This window comes from Cryptomeria japonica, chromosome 6 (assembly GCF_030272615.1).
Source record: "Cryptomeria japonica chromosome 6, Sugi_1.0, whole genome shotgun sequence".
NCBI lineage: Eukaryota > Viridiplantae > Streptophyta > Pinopsida > Cupressales > Cupressaceae > Cryptomeria > Cryptomeria japonica.
The window spans coordinates 626,239,496-626,255,613 of record NC_081410.1 but is presented as its reverse complement, the minus strand read 5'-3'; the positions used below and the strand labels follow the sequence as shown (position 1 = coordinate 626,255,613).

The following is a 16,118-nucleotide window of genomic DNA, read 5'->3' as shown; positions in this document are numbered from 1 at the left end:
AGGGCCAGGACTCTTGGCTTACAGCTGAATATGATATGAAACAAAATACCCAGGTCTGAGTACAATGGCAGCATACAACCAATTTCGAATGTCTATTAAATACTGAAATTAAATGCAAGAGAACCTGATCCAATGAAGCGCCTACGTTGTGGGTAATGTAGCAACTCAAATACCATGTAAATTGTGAAGCAACATGTGTGGCTGCTGCTGCTATAGTACGGCCTCCAACAATTATAAATTCTACCCGAATTTCAATGTCATGACAGCAGCAACTAATCTGGAAATGAGCAGCAATTAAAACCCTTGAAGAACCCTTGAGTAGACTCAACTAAGATGCAATATACTGTAGCGATTACTGTAGCGTGGTACTGTAGTGTTTACTATTCACGGGTACTGTAGCGCACTGTTCATGCGCGCTTTTCACGTGCACTGTTCATGACACTGTAGCAGCAAATAAACCCTCTGTATGATGTTCTCAGTCTACCACATACATATGCCCTCAGCTATGCCAATTAATCTGAAAATAAATCCCCAATCAGCACAATGTCAACTTTTGGATGAAGCCAACCCTAGGAGCAACTTCAGATGAATATCTCACACCCTCAGATTGCTGATGCAATGAAGTCTTCACATTCTCCAATGCCGATACTTTGGACGAGCTGCAGAAACCCCAGCTTCTTCTCCAAAGCCAAGAGACAAGTCTTCTCATCAAAAATAACAATGATCAATCTCCCTTCTCTTTTTTTCAAAAGCCTTATATATATTTCCCATGAAGGTTTGATTTTCTCCAATAAGGCATTAAATCAATTAATGATATTAAATGACATTTAATGATATAATATTTTCACTTTGTCATTTAATATTTCACCTTGGTAAAAGAGCCACAATTAATTAATTAAATGGTCCCCTTTAATGATACTTGAACCCTTACTTAAGTTATAATATAAAATTATATTATAACTTAATAATATAAGCTCAAAACATTAATGTTTATTTAAACTAAATAAACATTAATATCTCCATTAATATTCAACATTTTTGAATGCCGTCTGAACTGGGAGCTGACATGATGAAGCTGCATATGACCATACCCCCTTTACTAAAAATAGCAGGGGTCCATCTCTAACATCCCAAGACTTACTAAAAATAGGAAGTAGAGCAAATGATGTCTGAATGATGCCAAACGAAGACCAAACTGAAGCACTCTGAACACTGGAGATGATACCAATCCTCAAAAGACCCTATCCAACACATTAGCCTACGAGGGTCAGGATAATAGGCTAATCTCACAAAATCCAAGTTTGCTAAAAATGGGGACATTACAAAAAATGATTTATTTCCCTACAAGACATAAGAAATGATAATTTGTTGTGTACAAAGGAGATGAAAACTCCTTAGATAGAGAGTACACACGATGTTTCTATAAAAGAAACAATCAAGAACGAAAGACAGAAAGGAAACTTCCTAAAACTAACTAGATGATGAAAGTTAGAGCGGAAACTTCCTAAAATTGACTAATTGACATACAAAATAGAAAGTTACTAAGTAAACTACTTAAATGACCATTATGACCAAATATTACGATATTACTTTAATATCCTCCCTTAATGGTCATTCTACTAACTACAACATTTGTCCCGAAATTTTAAAACCAGCCAATACAACCCATGATCTTCGATGCCAACTGCAATGGTTTTTTTCTTGCTGTTGAATCTCTAGCTGCCTTCCAACATGATGTTGGGTACCGAAGCCATCCCTCCTGCTATCCAGAGACATGGATTCCAAGATCATCTTCTCAAAAGAACTTTGATTTTTATCTACGAAACCCGGGGATGCGTCCCCTACTTGAAAACCCCCGTCCTAGTCCCGGGGACGTTTCGGGGACTTGGGGACGGCCAGGGGACGTCCCCCCCCCCCCCCCCTCCGCAAATTGTCAGAATTTCGAGGGGACGTCCCCGAAATGGGGGGATGATTTCCCTAATTGTGGGGGACGTCCGTACGTCCCGCCCGGGGACGGCTGGGGACGGATTGGGGCTGTCCCAGCCATCCCGTGGACGGCTAGACGTCCCCCACATCTAGGGCTAGGGAAAAATATTAAAAAAATAAAAAAATGTCGTATTTTCAATTTTTTTAAATTTTTCCAACATTAAAATTAAAATTAAAATGCAACATTAAATTTATTAATTCATATCAAATATCTATAATTTTAAATTAATTAATATTATAAATTTTAAAATTTATAAATAGAAAATAAATTAAATAATAAATATTATACTTTGCTTTTTAGTATTTACTTAGTACTATTTTGATTTCCATATCGCAACTGACAATGAAACAATATGGCAGCAGTGTAGCCTTTGGGCATTTTGTATGTTATTTCTTTAATATCTATTATGAAATGCATATTGATAATGTTGTATGTTCGATGTTTGCATTCTAGAATGTTTTCATAGTATCATACACATGCTATATCCATGTTTTCATATGAATATAATGTATAGATGCATGTCGCCCCCTTTGCCGTCACCCCCCCGTCCCCAAATTTGGCAAAAAAATTTGCCGTCCTGGAAACTCGTCCCCTTGTCCCCTTGTCCCCTCGTCCTGGAAACTTGGGGTAACGTAGATTTTTATTGAAATAAAAATTGGCAAAAAAAAATGAAATCTACGTTTTTGTCCAAAAATTGTCAAAAAAGCTGTTGTAAGACAACACCACGATTTTGTGGAAAAATTGTCAAACCTATAATGTGACGTTTAAATCCGACATGATTTTGTGAAAAATCGGCAAAAAACTCTGTTTTGTGGGAAACCAGTAAAAAAGCCTTTGTCAATTGTGGAAAAAACCTCTTCCAGGTGCGCAAAATGTTATTTTTATGATCAGAATTCAATTAAGTAGAAATAAGACAATAAAGAATAATCAACTCAGTATATATCCTGGGAAAACCCTCCTTGAGGGAGAAAAAACCCAGCAACAATATATCACTTACATATTGAATCAATGGATCTCAATAAGCTTTACAAAATGACCAATTTCTTAGGCCAATCTAAAGAACTATAGCAACACCTCTCAAGATGCAAGATATACAAAATATAATATCTCCTTGATGATAATCGAACTACTGTAGCTGAGTGAATGAAGCGAACTGAATGTGTGTGTATTCGATGCCAATGAATGAGCCCGCCTTGTGTATAAATATGTACATTGTGCCTCTTCTTGGATAGTCGGCTTGCAATAGAGGCAGTCATTCAAGGGTGAAGTGAGACGTCTCTTTTAATAGAGGTGACTCCTCCTTTAGTCGACCTTAAGATACACGTCTAAAAAATAAATAAAACATTAGTTAAGAATTGGCGATTCTTAACATGTATCGACCTCTTAAAAATATTTCTCCCACCGCTACATACTTAATCACTCCCTCTTAGCTAGGGAGATATCTTCTCAAATACTCATGTCATGGAGTCTCTCAACATGACAATCACAATGGCTACACCCATTAGTGAAAAGGGTTTATCACAGAGTCTCTCAACGTGATATCATCATGGAGTCACTTAACATGATGTCCATTATGGCTACTCCCATGTGGAAGGAGACATGTGTACAAGTGCCGATCACGGAGTCACTCAACGTGATGTCATCATGGAGTCTCTCAACATGATGGCTACTCCCATTTCGAAAAACACAAGTATAAACAATTCATCACAGAGTCTCTCAACGTGATGTTGTCATGGAGTCTCTCAACATGACATCCACCATGGCTACTCCCAAAGGGTGGAAGGAACAACATCTCTGTCTCAAAGATGGACAAGGGCTTTCACCTCAAATTTCTCTATCACAAAGAAAGATGCATTAAGGGAAGTCACAAAAGATCACTAATGTTGAGTCTCCCTCTTAGCAAGGGCTTCATTCTCACAACTTCAAGCTTGTCTCAGAAGTACACAAACTTCACTCTGTTGAGAAGCTTGGTGAGAATATCAGCCATCTGTTCATCAGTGCAAATATATGTGAACTGGATAGCTTTCCTCTGTACCATATCTCTGATTTAATGGTATTTGATCTCAACATGTTTTGTTTTGTCATGAAACATTGGATTGACAGATAGCTTCACACAATTTTGATTGTCACAGTGAATAATAGTCGGTCCACTGATTGTCCAAACAATCCTGCAAGGAGCTTTCGAAGACACAATGCTTCTTGAGCTGCTACACAAGCTGCAATGTACTCAACCTTTGCAGTACTAAGTGCTACAAAAGTTTGCTTCTTGCTGCACCAAGAAATCATGGCAGACCCCAAACTGAAGCAACAACTAGATGTGCTCTTTCTGGCGGTTAAACTCTCGGCCCAATCAGAATCAGTGCAACCTTGTAACTTTAGATCTGTACTGGAAGTATTTCTCAAACCATATCCTACTGTGCCACGCAAGTACCTCAAGATATGTTTTGCTGCACCTAGATGAATTTGTCTTGGCTCACACATAAACTGATTGAGAGCACTTACTGCATAACAAATGTCAGGTCTAGTATTGACTAGATACATCAATGAACCAATCAACTGTCTGTACATGGTAGGATCTACTAAATCTGAACTAGTTGCAGACTCACTCAACTTCTTCAAATTTGTTTCCATAGGTGTAGACATGGATTTGCAGCCCATTATCCCAAATCTCTTTAAGATATCAATGGTGTATATCTCTTTACTTAGAATAATTTCATTGGGTCTTTGCCATACCTCCAATCCTAGAAAGTAATGCATAAGACCTAAATCCTTCATTTCAAATTCATAAGCTAACTCCTTTCATTTGTCAATGAGATGATCTTCTCCAGTAATAAATAAGTCATCAACATAAAGAACCAAAATTAGAGCGTCACCATCAATTACCTTGAAGCAGAGATTTGAATCTGCATCATTCTTGAAGAACCCCAAGCCCATCAAATATCGTTCAATCCTCTCATACCAAGCATGAGGAGCCTGCTTAAGGCTATACAAAGATTTCTTCAGTCTGCAGACATGAGACTCCTTCCCATGAATCACAACGCCATCAGGTTGCTCAATGTATGCTTCCTCTTCAATCACACCATTAAGAAATGTTGTATTCACGTCCATCTGATGAAGCTTCCATTTCTTTGCTGCTGCAATGGCAATAATAGTTCTGATGGATGTATAATTAGCAACTGGAGCAAATGTCTCTTCATAATCTATTCCATCTTTTTAAGAGAATCCTCTAGCCACAAATCTTGCTTTGTACTTCTCAATACTTCCATCAGCTGCATGCTTGATCTTGAAAAGCCATTTGGAAGATACAACTGATTTTCCTTCAGGTCTTGGAACAATGTCCCAAACATCATTCTTGATAATGGACTGATATTCTTCATCCATAGCATCTCTCCATACATGCTGACTTGAAGCTTCCTCAATAGTGGAAGGCTTAGAATCGATGATGTGACTCATCAATGCCACATAGCATGGAAACCTTTGTGGTCTCTTTCTTTCTCTAAAGGTGCCTCGATGAGCTGAATACTTTTTTGCCTCTTTCATAGTCTGTCTAGCCCATAGAGGTCTCTTCTGACCTATAACAATGTTTCTTGGACCATAAGTAGGTTCCAAGGGCTCAACTGGATCAATAGCCTCTACTGGTTCAGTAGACTCCCTCTAAATCTCAGGAGTAGGATCAATGTCCATGTTCTGAGAAGTTTCCTTTTCTTCATTATCTATCTCCATGTGAGAACCTTTGGATCTTTTTAATGCAACATCTTCTTCAAAAGAGACATCCCTGCTGATCTCTATCTGTTTCTATCCTGGAATATAAATCCTGTAGGATTTTGAAGATTCCCTGTAACCCACAAATATTCCTTTCTTGCCAGATGGTTCTAACGTAGTTATTTTATCTTTAGGCACATGAATATAAACAAGGCAACCAAAGATTCTCAAATGACCAACCTCAGGTTTCACACTTATAAATGCTTCTTCAGGAGTCATTTTCTAATATTCGATGAGGGCTTCAATTCTGAACATACATTGCAGTTCGGGATGCACAAACCCAAAGAAAGGTTTGTAGATCTTGATCATGGATCATGGCTTTGGCTGCCTCAACTATAGATCTATTCTTCCTTTCTGCAACTCCGTTTTGCTGAGGATTGTAAGGAACACAAAAATCCCTCTTAATCACAGCCTCAATACAAAAATTACGGAAGCCTCCAGAGGTGTATTCTCCTCCGTTATCAGATCTCAAAACCTTGATCCTTTTCCTGGAAAATTTTTCTACTTGTGCTTTGAATTCTTTGAATTTCTCAAGCACTTGTTCAGATTCTTTTGATTTCAAAAAGTAAATCCAAGTCTTTCCAGAGTAGTCATCAATGAAAATTTCATAATAACAAAAACCACTCAAGGACGCTGTTGTGACGTTTTCACACATCGCCCCATTGCAAATGGGGACCCATGTTTTTTGCTTTTTAGGGTTTGTTTTTTTGGTCTTTTAGGGTTTTGTAAGCTAGCCTTTGCATTTTGAGTGTCGCCCAGGTGATCACATGGATAAGCAAGTCCGGCTTGAGTGATGTCTTGATTCTGAAATTTGGCTAAGTCTGTCCTGATCCTGAAAATTTGGCTAAGTCTGAAAGTCCTGATCCTGAAATTTGACTAAGTCTGGAAACTGAAAAAACCTCCAAAAACTATATTTTGCAATATAACTCTTGGAGGTCTGAAACCACTCTCAAACATCCTGAAAGTATATATGGAATATAACTTAAAGTTTCTTATACTTAAATGTTATATTCCATAAAATTTATCTTGATAGAGAGTTCGAAAAGTCAAATTTCGCTCCTGTCCTTCACTGAGGATCCAGAGCGAACTTCGCTCCTGTCCCTCCCAGGAGGACCAAGGCGAAGCGCTCCTGTCCCTCGCCAAGGGTCCAGAGCGAAAATGCTTAGTTGAGCCATTCCTGACCTTGTTTGGACGAATCGAGACATCAAAGGCATGGTGAAGGGCAAAATGAGCATGATAGAGCATCCAGACTTGATCAAAAGCAATGAAATGATGAAGTTTTTGCCTAGAAGGTCAAATTCGCTCCTGTCCCTCACTGAAGGACCAGAGCGATTTTCTTTATATGCACAATTTTAGACCTTTTTTTTGGACATTAACTTTTATTCATAGCATGAAGCAGGATGATATCTTCCCTAGCAAAGACATTTCATGGTGAAAAGTGAAGCATTTGGGCCTGGAGGACAAAATTCGCTCCTGTCCCTCACTGAAGGACCGGAGCTTGAATTCCAATTTCGCATTATCCTTGCAAGATTTAAGTGGTTTCGCGATTTGAGGGGGTCAAAGGGGATACATTTCATCAGTTGAATATAACTTGAAGTGCCTTCGTGAAAGAAAAATGGACCAAAATGAAAAATCGCTCCTGTCCCTCAGTCAGGGACCAGGGCGAAGTTCAGTGATAGCTCCCGTCCCTCTCCCAGGGACCAGAGCGAAATTCTTCATGAGGCATGTTTTGGGCAAAAAGCAAGCAAGTTTAAAGTTTGAGGCAAGCAAGGACGATGTAACGGATTCGTTGAAGACAAAATTGAAGATTGAAGGACACCAAATGAGACCTATATTGGCCTGGGCGCTCCTGTCCCTCACTGAAGGACCAGAGCGATTTTTGTCTTAGATGAATTTCTTGCCAAGTTTGAATGATTTCCAAGCCAAAGATGAATAAGATGGGGCGCAACAAGACCATTGAAGATAATTTTTGAAGATGGCAAAGTGTAGTTGAGCTTGAAAGTACAAATTCGCTCCTGTCCCTCATCAAGGGACCAGGGCGATATCTTAGTTATCTTGCCTTCATCCCAAGTTTTAGACCACTCCAAGTCCGGATACGTGGAGGCAAGGACATTTTTGAGGTATCTCGATGAGGAACAATGTTATAAAGACCACCAAATTGAAGGATTTGCACCAAATGTCCCAGTTCGCTCCTGTCCCTCAGGCAGGGACCAGAGCGAAATCTTCATGAAAGCTTAGATTTTGAATGTTGATCACGTTTCAAATGTCCAAAGAGGACCAAATGACATCATTTTATACGGTGAAAGCGATTGCAAGTTGATAGAAGCGAGGACGAGCCCAAAAAATTGAAATTCGCTCCTGTCCCTCAGTCAGGGACCAGGGCGATAATCATCATATCACTCAAATCCTTCAAAATTCACGCCAGGTCAAGGTTGTACAAGGTCACAAAGGGTCCAAGGCGTTTTAAGATGATGATATGCAAAGGTTTCAAACGTCAAAAGACTATCAATTTGAACAAGGAAGCTATATCGCTCCTGTCCCTCATCAAGGGACCAGGGCGATATCCACCTTAGAGGGCATTCATCCACCAAATCAAGACGATCAAGCTCGAGTTTTTTGGCAAACATGCCGGTCTCAACGTGAGGATGGAGGTTTTGAACATAAAAGGCAAGAGAATCAAGACTAAACATCAAATTCGCTCCTGTCCCTTAGTCAGGGACCAGAGCGATAGGTTTGTGTCCTTACCTCTTCCAAATTTGGCGCTAAAACATTCTTTAGATTTTATTAAATGCTAGGAAAAAATCGATAAATTTGAAATCCAATTAAAGTTAGCATTTAACATTAGCGCATGGGTCTTTATTAATTAATTTTTGCCTTTTAAAAATCGAGTTTATTTAAAATTATAGGCATTAAATTAATTAATTATAAATAAAATGGGGCGCTTGATTTAAAATTTGTTTCATTTTACAAAGGTCGGCCTTTAAGTTTATTTTAAATTTGCCTTATTCACCAAAGTCGGCCTAGGGTCAATATGAAGGTGAGCGCCTATAAAGGAGGAGTAGTTTATTTCATTTTCACATCATCATTTATCATCTTTTCATATGCGATTTGGAGTATACAAAGGAAGTGCGAAATTATCATTCAAGAGGGGGTGCGAATTGTGTTCAAGGTGCGAGTCTTATCAATAGGAAGGCACAAGCATTATCAAAGGAGTTCGAGTTTCAAGTTAGGTGAACTTGCCAAGGACATTGATGAACACATCAAAGACTCCAAGGGTGGCGAATTGATAAAGAGGACGTTCCTTATCCTTGAAGATCACGTTGAAGGCTTCTAACGTTAATTTTGCCTAGGCAAATTCCTCATTTTGCATTCTAGTGTTAGCTCTCAAGAGAGGTATGGCGATATGGATTTATTGTTTTGATTTTGAACATTGATCGTCATAGCTTAAATTTTGAATTTTGAAATTTTGAATTCCAGTAGCCCAATCGTTTTTTAGGAAATGATAACTCAAGGACTTATTATGAAGTTTCCTAGATTTAATCTCTAATCTATGCTATTCATTGCAAAATCATGTTACTAATTTTGAAATGTTGTGTAGGCATCAAATGGAGATCTCATCAAGGAAAATCAAGTCGGATCAAGGACGGTCTTCGCCGGGACGATCAAGCCAGGACAAGGGTGACCTCTTTCAATCCAGCGTTCCAAGGCGAGGTACATCATCATCCTGCACATCAAGGACACATGGAGTTAGAACAAGGGCTCGTTGAAGAAGCAAATAGTTCCAGATGAATTAATTAAAGCAAGCTTCTCAACAACATCAAGTTGAATATTTACTAAGTTACAAGTGTCAGACGAGGTGGCATCCTAGTCATCACGTCTCCAATCAGTGAGGTCCACCTCAGCATGTCCAGATTCAATGTACCTAACTCATGGAAGGTGGCACGAACTCCGATGTACCTACCCCGACTATTCATTGGTCGATTTTTCTAAAGAGGACATGTGTCCAAGCAATACAATTTTATCATTGGTCAAGCATTAAATGTTATGTAATGGTTGTAACAAACCCTAATTAGGGTTTTCATTGTTGAATCTTGGCCATTGATCTCGAATTGATCTAAGCCATCAAATTGTATTGTGGGCACTATATAAGCCCTGACATTTCATTTTGTAAAGGGGATTAGAGAGAGTTGTAAATAATAGAAAGCAGTTAGTAGATCAAGAGTAGTTAGAAATTGATAGAATAGTAATTAGAGTAGAATAGGAGGACAAGGCAAGAAATTGTTGCCATTGATTGTAAACAAACTCCATTTTCATTGAAGTAATGGTGAAGTGTGTCGTTTCTTGCAATTTGCATGGTTTCTTGTTGAGTCTTCAATCCTAGATGGTAGATGATTAGATGAATGGAGGAAATGCAATTGATTAATGGTGGAATTCGTATATCCATACTACTAGCAGTTTGTTGATTGCAGATTTGCCTTGTGTAGTCAACTGGAATCATTCAGCTTAAGCTCAATTTCAATTTGTCGCTTCTTCATTGATATGCATCAACTTGATGGTGTCTATGCCTGCGGTGATGATTTGAACATCATAAAGCTTCCCTTAGAAGATCGCACTAGCCTTGTGGAGATGGTCCATTGATGTCAAAACAAGACCTAGTTAGAGTTTCATCAAAAATCAAATCATTGCTCCTACATTCTTAGTATTAGGATTAGATCTTCTCTTCGCCCTCATCCTTTTTCCATTTTTTTTTCAAATCTAAGCCAGTAAGAGCCTGTGTTCCAGCAAAGCAGATCGGAAGTTCAATCATCAGATGTAAGTCCCCTTGTGATTCCAGCAAATCACATCATACCACTGGAGTTTATCCACACGTAGAGACCCTACTAACCAGAACATTGGAGTCATCCTAACTGATCCTTCATGCGAATCTTCAGCAGTTAGAGACTTTATTCAAGAGAGGATAAGATGCCTTTAGGTATTTTATTCTGTGTATGATGGTGTACAAAATACACGTCAACAGATGCCATAGACATTGGTCCACATAAATCAGAATGAATAAGATCTAAAATACATTTTGATCTACTTTCACTACAATGAAAAGGACCTTTAGAATTCTTACCCATTGTGCATCCTTTACAAATACCATCATGCTTCGGACTGAGTTTCGGAAGGCCTGTAACCTTCTTCTGCATGGATGGAAGAGCTTTGAAGTGAAGGTGAGCAAGTCTCCTATGCCATAGCTCACATGAACTGGAAGAATCATGTAGTAATGCTTGAATTGGGCTGGTGGAAAGTTTATAAAGACTCTCTTGGCGAACATCAATCACCTTAGCTATTTTGATGCTAGAGTTCTTCGGTCAGGCAAGAACTTTCCCTTCTGAGAAAGCAACTTGATATTCTTATCCTCTAGAGCCGAAATTGATATAAGGTTCCTCTTGATGCCTGACACGAACAAGACATCACTTAAGTGGAGAGGAATGCCGGGATCTAGGTGAAGGGAGGTGGTTCCAGTGCCTTTCACTGAATAGCAAGCATCATCTCTGATTATGACTTGAAGGTTGGTTTCTCTTTCCACCAAATCTGGAAGATGCTCTCTATATCGGGTAATGTGTTGAGAAGCACCACTATCAATCAACCATGAGCTGCTATTGGTTGGAACATAGCTTGATAGGGCAGAGATGAATAGAAACCCTTCTTTGTTGTCTCTAGATTCCCTTTGAGGAGATACTTCACCAACATGCACCATAGAAGCATGTTGCTTTGGTCTTGTAGGGCAATCTCGAGCATAGTGACCATACTTGTCACATCTGAAGCATTGAATTTGGGAGAGATTTCTCTTCTTCTTTGAATCAGGAGCAGCATATGATTGCCTGTCTCTATTCCTCTTGAAATTTCCTTTTCTCCCTTCTCTTCCTCTCTTCTTTGAAGTTTGAGTAGTGAGAACATGAGTGACTTCATTGAGAGAGCTTTGACCAATCCCTCTTGCAGCCAATCTCGATTCTTCTTGAATACCCTAAGGCGATCAAACTTTGGAAGCTTAGATCTTCCACTAATACCTTGGATAAAGGGTTCCCAAGATTGAGAAAGACCATTGAGAGCCAATATCACCAAGCCTCTATCTTCAACTATATCTCCAACAACATATAGTTGGTCCCTCAACTCAGTGATCTTCATGAAGAAGGAGATGACTGAATCTTCTTTGGCCATCTTGATTTGATGTAGCTATTGTCTTAAGGCAAGAGCTTTGTTGGTATTATTGATCTCATATAATCCTTCCAAGGTCTTGAACATCTCTCTCGCCGTCTTCAACTTGGATATAAGAGGCACAAGGTGATCCTTTACGAAATCAGTTAAAATCTTCTTCGCCTTTGTGCCTTTCTTTCTTCATTGAGTTTTCTCATTCTCATCATCAGGGTCGGGCACTTCATTTTCCACGAATTCGAGAATATCATTCTCTTCTAATGTAATTAGAACTCTAAACTTCCAAGAGGTGAAGTTAGAGGCACCATCAAGCCTATCTTCGACCTTGAGTCCATTCACCATTTTGATGCAAGGATAGATGCACTAAGAATGAGAATGAGAATTTGATGCTTAATCAATTCTAATCACGATCTTTCTTAAGCCTGCTTTGATACCATGTCATTTTTATCATCAGAATTCAATTAAGCAGAAATAAGACAATAAAGAATAATCAACTCAGTATATATCTTGGGAAAACCCTCCTTCTTGAGGGAGAAAAAACCCAGCAACAATATATCACTTATATATTGAATCAATGGATCTCAATAAGCTTTACAAAATGATCAATTTCTTAGGCCAATCTGAAGAACTATAATAGCACCTCTCAAGATGCAAGATATACAAAATATAATATCTCCTTGATGATAATCATACTGCTGTAGATGAGTGTATGAAGTGATCTGAATGTGTGTGTATTCGATGCCAATGAATGAGCCTGCCTTGTGTATAAATATGTACATCGTGCCTCTTCTTGTATAGTCGGCTTGCAATAGAGGCGAGTATTCAAGGATGAAGTGAGACGTCTCTTTTAATAGAGGCGACTCCTTCTTGAGTCGACCTTAAGAGGCACGTCTAAAAAATAAATAAAACATTAGTTAAGAATCGGCGATTCTTAACATGTATCGGCCTCTTAAAAATATTTGTCCCACCACTACATACTTCAACAAAAAAGAACCAGAAAACCACAATTTTTATCAAAAAATTGTTCAAAAACTTCATTGGTAAAAACCCTCAACCTCCAGCAAAAAAAAACGAAGAATTTTATTTTATAAAAAAACCGCCAAAAAAACCCCACGATTTTTGTTTTTAAAAAACCTGAAATATTCCGAGCCAAATTTTTTCGTTTGTACAAATTACAAATTACATTCAATGCACCCGTTAAGGTTAGAAGATAAACCAAAACGTGCTGAAGCAACTCTAACCAGAATGTACACCAGGATCCCGTTGTGGGCAAGGTGTGAGCATTGGTCAGAGGATCTAAAACAAATTGCTTATGCAGTAACTCTAACCAAGAATGGCGCCGATGATGGCGAGCATATGGTCAGAGGATCTTCTACCCTAAATGCTGAAAGGGAACTCTACACCAAGTATGTGCTACCCAATCCAGAATGGAGTGAGGGGCGACCATATGGCGGAGTGATTACAAAACAATGCTTGAAAAGAAATGCGGAAGCTGGAAATACTCAACACCTAGAATGTGCTTGCTAACCCAGAATGGGAAAGTAGCTACCATAGGGCGGAGGTCAATTAAATACAATATCAAATGCTGAAAGTAAGAAGAGCATTACAATTTGATAAAGCAAGATTTTACTCTGCTGTCAGTACTACTGCCAGCTTACACTATGAAAGATGAAATCTTGCAAACAATATGTATCAGCATATAAATAGAGAGGTACAATATTAATGAATTCCTTTGCTGAGAAGTAAGATTAACGGAAATGGCAATAAACAGATCCAACCTTTTCTCCAGACTTGAATAAATCTTCAATGAAGCATTCCCATCGCTTTCAAAGAACTTTCACCACCATCGAATAAAGATATTGCAGATTTCTCCAAACTGATTTAACATACCTGCACCTTTCAACAAATAACCAGCAACATAGGATTCCTTTGAAATGCTCGGAACTCACTCTTTACTCATTCAAAATGCTTGATATCAATTGCAAAACTCTAATAGAAAGGAGGCGCTTAGACTAAGAACAGAAAACAGACTTAAAAAGCATCTAACACTCAATGCACAATTCCCAAGACAGCAAAGGTACGACCCAGCTGGAAAGGGCGATTTCTCTTTTAAAAATCTGATGCTTCACAAATAAATCTACAAAGTGGCACACATGGGCGCCTTTCCTATATGGAAAGGAATATGCAATACCCACAACGAATTTCTTTGTCTTTTTTGATTTATGAATTAAACATCCAATCTGCTGAAGCTAACATGCAAAAACCAGGGACTTCTAATATGCAAAAATCAGAAACTAAGAACTACAATGCTGATTACAATGCACAAATTTCAAGGAACTCACAAACTATACTAAAATCACCACTAGTTGTTGTCTTACAAACAAGAAGCGATGCCCGAGCTAGGAGGCCTTCATTCCTCGAAGCAAACCCAGAGCCAAACCGGCAACATAACAATACTGTAGACCAAAAATGTGAAATGATGCTCAAAGTCTTCCTTTTATAACTTCCTGTTGACTTCACGAAACCTTAAAATCCACTTCAATATCCAAACCCTAATCCTTTCTCCAAGATGGCATCCTTTTCCTTTCAAGCTTAATATTGTTATTTTAATTAAATTCAATACCTTGATAAATGCGCCCACATTAAGCTTGCTTTGACTTTGGAAATTAATAAAATAATCTTTAATGAAGGCGCCACCCTCAAAAAGCCCACTTTTCAAAACAACATAAAGTCAATAGACTAGGCCAAGGGGTCAACGTTCGAATATAATATTAAAACGTGACCTTTTAATTAAATATATCAACTTAACTCTTCAATCATGCCCTGAAGCCAATAATGACCAAGTCAAAGATCAGGTCTGAGAAGGGGACATTACAAAACCAATCAAAAACTTTCTAGAAACTTGTTCGTAATTTGTAGGTAAATGGACCACAAATTGTTATTCTAAAGAATTCGCCAAAAAAGACCTTAGCTTTGATACCATGAAATGGTAATTCGTTGTTTACAAAGGAGATGAAAACTCCTTAAATAGAGAGTACAAGCGATGTTTCTATAAAAGAAGTGATTGAGAATGAAAGATAGAAAGGAAACTTCCTAAAACTAACTAGATGATGAAAGACAGAAAGGAAACTTCCTAAAAGTGACTAATTGACATACATAATAGAAAGTTACTAACTAAACTACTTAAATGACTTAAATGACCATTATAGCTAAATATCACAATATTACTTTAATGATGTGGCACATTTGTACTCATCTTATTACACAAAGATGGTGTTGGAGCAGACAAGATCTGCTTGCAAACTCAAAACCCTCCACAAATAAGCATTGCGCAGAATGAGAAATATCATTGGCATGTTATATAAAATAGGAGTCAAAATCTAATAAACCCACCAAGTATGAAACAATTGTAGGACTCTATGGACAAGAGTTGGGGCACTTGGTGAGTCTACATGAGACAAGAAAAAAGTCTAAACAACCTCTAAGTGAGCTTAAGTGTAATGTGAATAAGACTCTACTAAGTGGACTAAAAGCTAACTAGTTTGACAATACCTCTTTTCACACTGACAAAATGCACAACACAAAAAAGTCTATTGTTGTCCACATTTTAAAACTTGGTCAAATTTGAACTTTCTCGAGCTTGCCATGCCCCACTCTTCATCATTTAAAACCTTCATATCAGTTTGCACTTCTGCAACAATTTTTTAAACCTTTTTTAAAATAAGCCTTGATACATTTTTAGTAGTTCAATCACAAGAACAATTAATTCTGAATTCTGTAACAATTGATGCAAAACCCTTTTACAAGGTTGATCCTAACTACATTTCGTCCCATGTGGTTAATTTTTGTGACAAATTTCCTTACCCTTTGGGAAATTTTACTTCAATTTTTTCGTAAAACAGTTTATGGAAAACGTCAAAAGTTGAGTTTTAGGTGTTTGGAGCAGAAATAAAAGATGGGTTCTGTTTTGGGGTTCCTGTGCACCATTTGGTAAAAAGTTTCACGTGACAATGGGTTCCAGTTGAGAGATACAGAATTTTCCATTTTTCTGCTGGGGTCTCAGCTAAGGAGTTCTAAGGTTTAATTTTAATATTTAAGACTCTAAATATTATAAAACCTTTAAATAATTATGTATTGAGTACAAGAAATTATTTAAAACTTTGAAATTTTG

General features: G+C 38.0%; 1 protein-coding gene across 8 annotated transcripts in view; it reads left to right on the top strand.

The window, feature by feature from the left end:
• The window catches only part of LOC131068691 (actin-related protein 4), a 210,726-nt gene that overhangs the window by 177,161 nt on the left and 17,447 nt on the right, over positions 1 to 16,118 (top strand). The window lies entirely within an intron of this gene.